The sequence below is a fragment of the Sitodiplosis mosellana genome, unplaced genomic scaffold (genome assembly GCF_009176505.1).
Source record: "Sitodiplosis mosellana isolate CC-2019 unplaced genomic scaffold, AAFC_SMos_1.0 Smas_scaffold_3, whole genome shotgun sequence".
Taxonomy (NCBI): Eukaryota; Metazoa; Arthropoda; class Insecta; order Diptera; family Cecidomyiidae; genus Sitodiplosis; species Sitodiplosis mosellana.
Genome location: NW_022595246.1, coordinates 5,614,548 through 5,625,187, shown reverse-complemented (window position 1 = coordinate 5,625,187; position 10,640 = coordinate 5,614,548). Strand labels below are relative to the sequence as shown.

Here is a 10,640-nt window from a genome sequence, read left to right as displayed (position 1 = left end):
TCTCTCTCTCTCTCTCTCTCTCTTCTCTCTCTCTCTCTCTCTCTCTCTCTCTCTCTCTCTCTCTGTGGTATGCGTCAAAAACAGGTCGTTCCCGATTTTTTCATTTCTGAAACTTCGCCCAGCAACGCCACTGGCATTCAAATGATTGCGATGCAACGCAGTTGAATCATTTCATGCATTGAGAGTTTGAAAACGCATTGAAAGGAATCGTTTCGACCGACATTTGTGTATGGTAATGATGCGCTTTATACAAGAATGCAAGAATGCGTAGATTAAATTCATTTTGCCCAAGGATTTCCACGAAGCGAGAAAATATATTTTCCAAATAGCTTTTTAAACCGCAAGTTGGAAGCATGATGATTTTTTTGCTAGGGGAAATTACCCATTGAGAAAACAAGTCATCGATTTTTAAACGTGCGATAAACGAATGGACACGTTAAAATGAAAGAGAAAAAAATGGAGCAAAAATGGAAATCGCATTTTCAAAATGATTGTTAAATCCATCTTTCAATTTTTATGAAATGTGAAACTTTCGTATCGATTATTATGCGATAAAACGTGCAGACGGTATGAGTGGCCTTTGAAAAAGAGATACCCTAAACCTTTGATACGTAATATGAGAGCGGTCATACTAGAAGGCGACTGTGTGTGAGTGTATCCAGTTTCAATATTCATGTTTCATATATATTTCAAATTCCATTGCATAATGGAATATGACAACATGATTCGTAGAATATAAAACACACTGTCTACCCTTTCGCTCGCTCTGTATGCTATCTTCGGGACGGACGGAAATGAGTAAATGCGTTTAGTGGAAAACTTTCAACCCTTATTTACCTCATTTCCGTCAACTTCAGTGACATTATGTAAAGTTCAATTTTCACATGCGAATTTCGTAGAGTTCGCACGAACTGTGTGTTTTACTTTGTTGAATTGTATGCACTATGAATAAGTGGAAATGAATGCCTATCATTTTGTCCTATTTTTTTCTTCTACGATACTCCCCTTGGTATTTAATCATTTTATGTCATCATTCAACTAGAAATTGTATGAAATAATTAATTAAATGAACGTGATGTCATTCAAAGCCAAAGTTCTGAGTATAAAATATTGAATTCCAGAGAGAAAAATGCAATTAAAGATGGGAATAGTGGATATGATCTTAGTTTTTACTTTCAGAGTTTTAGACTCCTTCGATTTTTGAACTCCAGAAACAATGCAAATCCAGCGTTATCTTAATGTCGTAGGGTAGGTGCGCGGTACAGTGTATGATGTACGGAAAACATGCTAAACAATTTGCTATGTTTAGAAGTGTAGAAAAGTTCATCTTACGGATTTGAGACATTTTATTTTTTCTACAAATTTCAATTAGAATTAATTTTATTATCAATTCCATTGAACTGTCAAGTCCAATGTAACAAGCTACATGTGCATAGTGCGGATAAAGATGTTTTCGCTGTAAATTGCACACACAATATTGAAACATAAGTTGTGAGATACATAGCCTAGGTGCTATGCTGAAAATGTCAAATTATCATAAAATGGAGAGAACAATATATGTAAAATGCGATAAATGGCGGGATGTTGACTTGACATGATACTGTGCTGAAACTTGTGCGGTGTGAGATGGAGGAAAGGAAAAGGCGGTGGCGGTGGATCTCACGATAGAAAATGTTGTCTCACGTTGCATAGACATGGGAAAAATGTTGGCATATTTACATATGTGGATGCGTACATAGAGGGAAAAAAATATTCGTTCAATTACAAATATTTGTGTGTGTTTTATGTTGTTGTGGTGTTGTTGCTGCTGCTGCTGCTGTTGCCTTTTCTCTGCCTAATGCTTGGTTCCGTGCAACCATTCACATTTTTTAGATTAATACTACACATATGTACTGTATCTGGCAAGGCAAGGCGACGCGGCAGCATCCCACACAATTTGTACTTTGATTACATTTTCTTGTGCCTTGTGGTGCGGCTGCAACCAGCACACAATGCGGAGAGATAGAGGAAGAGTGAGAGTGGAGTAAAAAAAGTAGTAGAATGAATTGAATTTATTTGTGAAGGCTAATAAAACAGAAAAGGATGCTTCCAGTCGAGTACACAAAGAAGGCAGAGAAAGGCATCACAGCGCAAACATTTCATTTGAACATTTTTACAGCAGTACGCGCCATTCATAGTTAAATGATGGTGTCTGTATATGTGTATGTGTCTGTGTGCATCGAAGCTAGCTCAACCATTCATCTCATGCAAAAGACTGTGCGCACGGCGATAGTGGCATTACGGTACTTTACATCTTTACTGAGACGGGTTGATTTTTTTTCAAGTAGTTTTTAAATTACGTTTCACATGGAAATTGCCGCACATTGTTCGAATCGGAATTTAAATTTTTGTAAAGAGAATTTTTGATTGTATGGACAATGTGATAGATTTTCGCTACGAATCGAACTAGAACAAGAGACTATTCTTACAGCATAGGACGCACACAATTCGGCGAATCCGTTCGAAAGAACTGGAGTGCTTTGAATCGAACAGCCATTTGAAAAAACGGAACAGTATTGATTCTTTTCTATCCGCTGATTACAATTGATGAAAACCTCGGTAGAGCCGAAGTGAAAGCCAGCTTATTTTTTTACCCGCTGTAGTTGCAAGTTTCGCATTCACAACGTTTGAACACAAATGTTGGAGATGATTTAATTCATGAGTACGGAGGCTTTACAATGTTTTTATCCGGCTTTGAATCAGAGAATCCTCTTTTTCATCTGGCTTTATGTCTGCAGTTTTTGTTCTCGACTTTTGTTTTCGATATGATTTTCCATTGTTTGGAGGGAAAAAATATTGATTTCGCTCACATACAAACGGATTATCTGTTATACATACACAAAGAGCATCGCCGAACATTATATTGGATGTCTGTTGAATTGGTCTGAACGCATCGGTTTTACACTTTAATATATATATTGATTGAAATGGCTGTTGCTGTTTTTGAAAAGTTATGATGTTTTCAATATCAATTTGGGCCATTCAATTGGTTCGACATATTGACGTCGATGGCTAAAGTGACCGCTCGCTTGATTTCATATTGAAATTTGAGCATGTCCAACGGAAATGAGAGAGTTCAAATGGCAATGGTTCCAATGTGGTTATTGCTTTCGATTGCCGAACGATGCGCCCACACACACACACACACGCAAAATGCAACAATCGGCTGTATTCCAAATCGCATGGCAAGAGTTCCTATCGGAGCCATATTTGAACGTCGGGGCATATAAACTATGAAAATAAAACTGTAAATTTTGCGCACACTCCTCATGCACACCATGTACAGTGGTGCTTAACTACAATTTTGTTGAAACTCTCGAGTTTTAATAAGCTTTCTCGTTCTCTCTCATTCGCTCTCTCCACACTCGTTCGCTCAATATGCCTTAAGCCGAAAACTCAAAGCACCACACTCCAAATAAAAGTGCGGTCGATGATCTAACAAATGGTCCTTGCAAAAAATGAATGGCTGGCGAACAAACGAAGCGAGCACCACCAATTGGTCGTACAACAATAATCAGCATGTTTTCGTCATTGAATTTAATTGTTTGCATTACCAGATCGTATTTACCAACAGCAATAATTGGCTTCCGATTATTTGCATTATGTGCTCGTTCATATTATGTTAATTCATCATCCCCGCTCATTACGTTCTCGTTAATACATTCGATTATCTTTTTCTCCACCTCCAACGCTGACTTTAAACAGCTCGGTCGTTTGTTCGCTTGTTCGATTGCAATGCCAAGGTTCATTGTTCGATTTATATTAATCGGAAGCCAGCCGCGAGAGGAGCGCATATTTTGTTTCCATTCAAGTCGAAAAATTTACAATGGAAATGAAGAGAACGAGAGAATTTACGGGCACCTTGTTGAATATGCTGGAGCAAAACAAATGGTCATTGAACAGCAGCACCACATGACACAAAAACACGTTCTTATTGAATACAAATTGTAAAACAACATTTTGCGTCAATTCGGAAGGCAATGCCTTCCATTGAAATTCATTCCGGTATCAATGTCTGAGAATTGATTTAGCACAAAACTTCTATTCAGCCATTTTTAGTTGTGTTTTATGCGTCGTGGTTGAACGAATGAACCGAAGTGTGAACGACGGTGTGTATAGTATGTTGATAATACGATACGTTTCCGTTTTCATTAGATTCTGATTTTAAAATGGTCACTCAATGTGTAGGTGAAGTGCCAACGAGACGAAAACGAAGTTGTGCACATTTTTCCAGTCGAAAGTGAGCGAAGAAAAGACTGAAACGATTGGCGAGCTAAATCGATTTTCAATTTAGTTACATTTCCCAGTTTTGACTTAAGTCCAGCTAACGGCCAATCGAAATTCTCGGAACGAGAAAATTAACGCGTTTGCAAACACAGCAAAGTTTTTTCCATCCACTCAATTACCCGCTTCAGCTCAGCTTGCAGTCCGTGGCTACAGCTGCTGTGTTGCCTTTACTTCGGTGTTTACCGTCGACTTGAATCCGCCTTTGGCATTAAGTGCTGTGAATTTTCGCATTTTACCTGTACAGAATCGGCACACCGACATGAGTAGCAACACCGAACGTTCGAAAGAAGAAGAAGTAAAACCAAAAACGAAACAAATCATTTCACTTTATTTGGTTTCTCTTTCAAGTTTTTCCCCAAACGAAAACTTTCTATCATTCACTGGTCGGTTGGTCGTGCTGTGGTTGCTGAAACTGCGTCACATATTCGATCGCATTTATTCTATCTGCATAATTTTGTTAGGTACAAAGTTTTTCATTTCATTTTCGGTTCCACTTTCTCTGTCTCTCTTTCTCTCTTTCTCTCTTTCTGTGTTTTTTGTTTGTTTATCTTTTGCAAATCACTGAGGGATTCTCTTTTTGTTTCTGATTTAAACATTCGTCGACGATTTATTTTCATGATGATGTTTTCACCAAAAATAGGAAATTTGATTTCATATTTTGATTGCATGATGATTTCGACATAAAGCGGAAAAAATACTCAAACATTTCCTATGGATTTGGAAGCGACGACGAAAACAAAAATCATTGAACCGTTCGGCCATCGAACGAAAGAGAATACACGTGTGAAATGATTTGCAATGTGCGCACTTGTTTATATTTCTACTTTGCTGTCCCGGTTGCAAGCACCTCTGCAAATATGTTACCAAGAGAATTGGTTTTTTTTCTGAAAAAGAAGAGCCTAAGTTGAGTTTTGATGGAAAGCAAGAAAAGAAGAAAGACACACACAGATACGCAGCAAGTCGTTTTGCGTGTCTCCATACTCTTGACTAGTAGTCACAACAAAAAGTGTATGTGTAAGTGCAAAACAGGAGCTGAGACAATGCCACCGAAGAAGTCACCATTTTTGCGGAGGTGTAATCCCAATGTTGCCATTACTCGTTGCCACGGCACCTTTTTCTCTCTATCTCTCTGTCTTCTCGTTGCCTCGTGCACTTCATGCTTTTCAGTTTCATATTTTTCTTGCCATTTTTTGTGTGCTCCTTCGTGTCTTGTGGTTTTTATTTTTCCCGTAAAGTATCAATCTCAACCAATGGGCATAGATAATCACGTCTCAAATCGGTGCTGGTAGGCTGTGTCAAGTGCTTCAACTCGACTCAAAATAATTAGAAGAAAGAATGTGTTCATGTACTCAATTTTAGATGAAATGAAACCAAAGGACTGTGCAATTCTCTCCCTCTCTCCTCTCTCCCTCTCTCCCTCTTTTAATTTTCCATGCGATTACTATGGCAATTGTGAGCTTGTACACAGCTATATTAAAACAATCACATCATAAACACATCACAATTTAATTTGTCGCTGTTCACATCGGCTCTTATTACGTTGTGAACGCACTTTTCCGTTTTTTCGATTTTGAAGAAAAGTCGATTTATTATCATCGAGGTGATGTGTTCGTGCTCCGACGTGCAGAGGCGTTAACGAGCTATGTTCCACTTGATTCATTTGATAAATTTATGGATATTCTCTTCTTCTTTTTTTCCTACGCTCTCCTCTGCCAAGTGTACAAGGGAGCACTTTAGCTAATGACAGTTTTCAATTTTACCTAAAACGACACAGCGCGCGTCTTTCTGACAAATGGAATGCGTGTCCTCCATTTCGGATTTTTGCCATCCGAATGCAAAGTTAATGGTGAATGTGTTGCTGCGCCCGCAGAAAACAACAAGAAGCAACAAGCGCTAACTTGCGTTTATGTTTACATTTGATTTATATCATTGGTGTACGCTGTTTTTTTTTTCCTTCACATTTTTTCTATCGTTCGTATGACACGAAAGTACCGATTGATAAAGTGTTTCGATTTCAGATTTTATGTCAATATCCATTTTTATTTGCACTATACACAACTTGTGTGTTGCTGCCCGCGCACTCGCCGCCCAATATCAATGGGAATGATTTTGATGATGTGGTGAGCGAGGCGAAGTAATAGAAAAAATGTGAAAATAACAACCACACACACAAAGAAGTGGAAGCAGTAGAGGAAGAAGAAAAAAATTTGAAACGACGTGAGTGGTATTCGATTCGCGTTTGTCAATACGCTCGATTGATGTGGTTAAGGATTCCAACGCATTAAAACGTGCTCTCAATTTTCAATGCAAAGGTCGCAAGAAACCTATTTACTGAATCGATTTGCTACATAGGTACTAATACTCTATCCGTTGGGTTTTACTAACAATAAGCGATTTTTCTCCTTCTCTCTCTCTCTCTCGTTCGCTCAGAAATATATATATATATTGAGTCCCGACCCCGGCAAGTAGAAAAGCTTAACTTATCGTTAGAGAAAAAGAGAATGCAAAACATATACGAATGGCATCGATGTTGCTTTGTATATCGTTAAAAGTAATTATTATGAGTGCGAACGAGAGGGAAGCCGTTCAAAATCATATCAAATGTGAATGCTGAGCGGTGAATTGAAATACCTTATTGCCTTATTATGAGTTGCTCATTCAAAATTCGGTTTGCGCAATAGATTGTGCACAAAGCATCTCTCAGCCATTGAACTGAAACGTGCTTTTATTTTCCGGCTGCTCATCGTTATGTCGACAGTTAACGTCGCTATCTCTTCCAGTATTGACATGATAATCGTTCGTCGGTTAGGTAACACAGCTTTTGCGTTCGGCATCGAACGATGAACAGAGAAAAAAAAGAAGCGAACTTAAAGAGGGAAAAGTCGAGTCGGAGCAGTGTTTGTTGATATATTTTTTTTCCAGTGAACACTCACAGAGTATAGGCTGAAGAAGCCTCTGCCATGGAACGACTCTATTTACGGAAGCGTTCGAGTTTATGAACGAACAGGGAAACAACGAACATACGAATGAGACACAGAGAGTATGCATAGGATGGCAAAATGCACTGCCAGCATAAATTTAGCTGGATGTGAATGGATCAAAATGCGGTTTTTGACTTCAATCCATCATTATTATAATCATTATAATTGTCGTTATCGTCATCGGTTTTATGGAAATTTCACGCTCGAGGACTTTACCATCCATCACGTCCATACGTTCTACGCACAGAAATGAGCGCATATTTTACATACGGGCTACGCACCGTACCGATAAAATTATATGATATTTGTAACAAAATTAGGCCTATCACCTTCTTTCCATCTCTCTCTTCGTTCTTTTGTTTGCTGTTGGAAGAAAAAAATCATTTCGCCTCGGCGAATGGAATAACGTTTCTGTGTGAACGACAAAAAAAATGCATATAAATGCTAGAATAAAACGACAGGATCCCATTCAGGCAACATATAACCACCACATTTTTCGTTTTTAGATTCAGGGCGCTGAACAGAACTCATTCCGTTTTAAAATATATTAACATTTTGTTTTGTTGTGCGTGAGAGAGAGAGAGAGAGAGAGAGAGAGAGAGGGAGAGAGAGAGAGTCGTTTTTTGCGCTTCCTATTCCGTGTCGGTTTCATTTTGTGGGTGCTGCTGTTACGCCCATAGCGATGCGAATAGCAATTCTATAATTTTCCGATTTATACGAGTTATTATTTGCTATTCTGTTGTGTTGTTGTTGCCAATGCAGCGTGGCTACATTTCAATGTGAATACGAATGCGAAAATCTTCCGAATGATAAACACAAAACAGTGCACGATGACTATGTGCGAGTGTGTTTCAGTTTGTTTGTACTTGTATACAGTGGCAAACATGAAATTTTTGCGCCGATTTCAGCGGAACCAACCGAAACTTTTGTTGAAAACTTTTCGAATTTCGTTACAATGTTTATTTTGGCCGTGTGTTCTGCTGCAATATTCAATTCTGTAAAATACTCGATTACATTCGGCCCATCATACATTTTATTACTCATTGTTGAAGCACCGCATAAACAATTTATTGCAACAACAACCGAGAAGAAAAAAAAACAACAACAAAATATCGGCCCTAACAACAGCAATATTCACTTCCAGCTGGAATTGAAAATGGTACTGTACATTCATGGCTGGATGGCAGTCTAAACAAGCAACACATCAGCGTCAACGCGATTATTAATTCAAAACGCAGATGTGTCTTCTTGTCGCTCATTTTCTTTCTTCTCTTGTGATCCATCGATTGGAATATGTTGCAGAAGCAGCCTTCCTCCTGAATCATTCACACTACGAAATACCAAATCTCACACACAATAAAAGCACATCAACGAGTTTGCATAACAAATGTAAAATGCCATTAAATTAAAATCGATTAAAACGGAGAACAAGGAAACAAACCGAAATAAGGAACAGAATCTATAGAGCGTGAGAAAGCACAACTAACTGTTGGTTTTACACACACACACACAAAAAACAGAAATTCTTACACTACACGTTTAGAACACGTCCTTCACATTCGCTTATCTCTGCTAGACTGAGGGGCATATCCAACAAACATGTTGTTCTTATAGCAATTAGCAATGATCACAGGTGTTGAATGCCGGAGTTTGCGCGCATCCCTCAATCCAAAGCTTTCGTTCGTATCCTGGCTGACGGTGTAGCTTTCAAATGTATAGGCCTTGGGAAATACCTTTTCGATGAGCTTTCCAGTGCTTTTGAATGAACAAAAAAAAAGTTTACTACAAGGGTCAAAAATTCAGTGGAGCATCTACTTTTTGTCTGTTCGGTCATAACTTTTGAAATAAAAAGCTTCATTGTTCTATAAATAGATAATAATGAATTTTATTTTCAGCATCTCATGCACAAACAAATACAAATGAAAATTGAATACAAATTAATGTTAAATCATTGTTTTTTTTTCGTTTTCAAGTTGCTTGTTTTTTTTTTGACAGCAAAATTTTTTTAACCATATTTTATTCGAGAAGAAAAAAATCAATAAAAATTGTTTCATTTAAACGTAACTGGAGAAATGTAACAAACGAAAAAAGACGATTGAGAGACAGAGCGAGAGAAAGAGAGAGACAGAGAAGTTTATAATAAATATGTGATTTGGTGAGCGGTTTTTTGTGGAGAGGTCGACTGTTCGTTGGAATGGAAAATGTCCCATTAAACTGCAAGCAAAAAAAAAGAAGAGTGTGGGAGCGGGAAAAAAAGAGAGTAGAGCTGTAGAATGACTGTAATTTGTTGATATATTTATAAAATTATATAAAATTGGTAACGCAGCAGAAAATTTCTCAGAAATGTTGAGCGTCTATTTAAAGCGCCAAAGCAATACCGGGAGTAAAAGAGACACTGAGAAATGTTCTGTTGCGACAACCAACATTCATATCAATTACTGTCAAGTCCTTCTTCATAATAACAACAATCGCAATCCTAGAAAATAGAGAGAAAGGCATGTAATATTGTTTATGGTTCATCAGACAGAAGCCAGAATGGTTGATAGATTCCATCTCTGGTTTACCATTACTACCTACCTGCCTTTTCAAACATACATCTAGTTAACAGAAATCGACGACGAGCAACACTCAACGAAGGAAAAAAAAACAACGAACGGTGACCAAATATATTCAGCGCATACGATTACGAAGAAGGAATCGAAAGAGATACAGAAAAAAGCCAATAACAACAACAAGAAGAAGTTTACCATGTGAATTAGCACAGCATTTAAGCAGTCATTGATATGGTTTCCACATAATATCCATATGATATAGTTTTTTTTTCTTCTGTGTGTGGGGGAGGGGGAGGTTGTACGGTAGCCAAGAATTAGAAATCAATGCCATTTTGTGTGCGTGTGTGTGTGTGTGTGTGAAAACATACGAGTGAAAACGAGGCTCTGCACAGCATTTTGTTTTCGAAGTGGAAACAGAGCGGGCAGCAAAGAGAGGGCGACGGTAAAAGTGGAATAAACATATTATAAATTGAGAGCTCTATCGATCTATTGCCAACACATCACTAATTGCGGGAACGTAACTGAATAATTCATCGGGTGACCGAGAGCAAATGAGCGATTTCAAATGTGAATTATTGACCATTTGAATTGAAAATCAACATTGAATTCTTTTTTGTTTTCGTTTCCCCGTACATGACATAAAAAATGTGTTTCTCCATAGAAATTTATTTTAAAATAAAATTATTTTCCATAAATATTTACATAAATTCATTAATAAATAATCAAATTCGGATATAGACAAAAAAGAGTTCTGTGTTTGGTCTGTACTCAATTTTTTTTT

The 10,640-nt window shown here is 37.7% G+C and overlaps 1 protein-coding gene across 4 annotated transcripts in view; it reads right to left on the bottom strand.

Moving 5' to 3' along the window:
• The window catches only part of LOC129565631 (uncharacterized), a 20,338-nt gene extending 11,452 nt beyond the window's left edge, over positions 1 to 8,886 (bottom strand). Inside the window, exon 1 of one of the 4 annotated variants that reach the window (XM_055440720.1) lies at positions 8,476 to 8,886. The gene's annotated coding sequence lies outside the window, so the exon portion shown is untranslated. The remainder of the gene's footprint in view (positions 1 to 8,475) is intronic. The other 3 variants (XM_055440719.1, XM_055440718.1, XM_055440721.1) reach the window with 3 other exon arrangements.
• Positions 8,887 to 10,640: the final 1,754 nt, after the last annotated feature.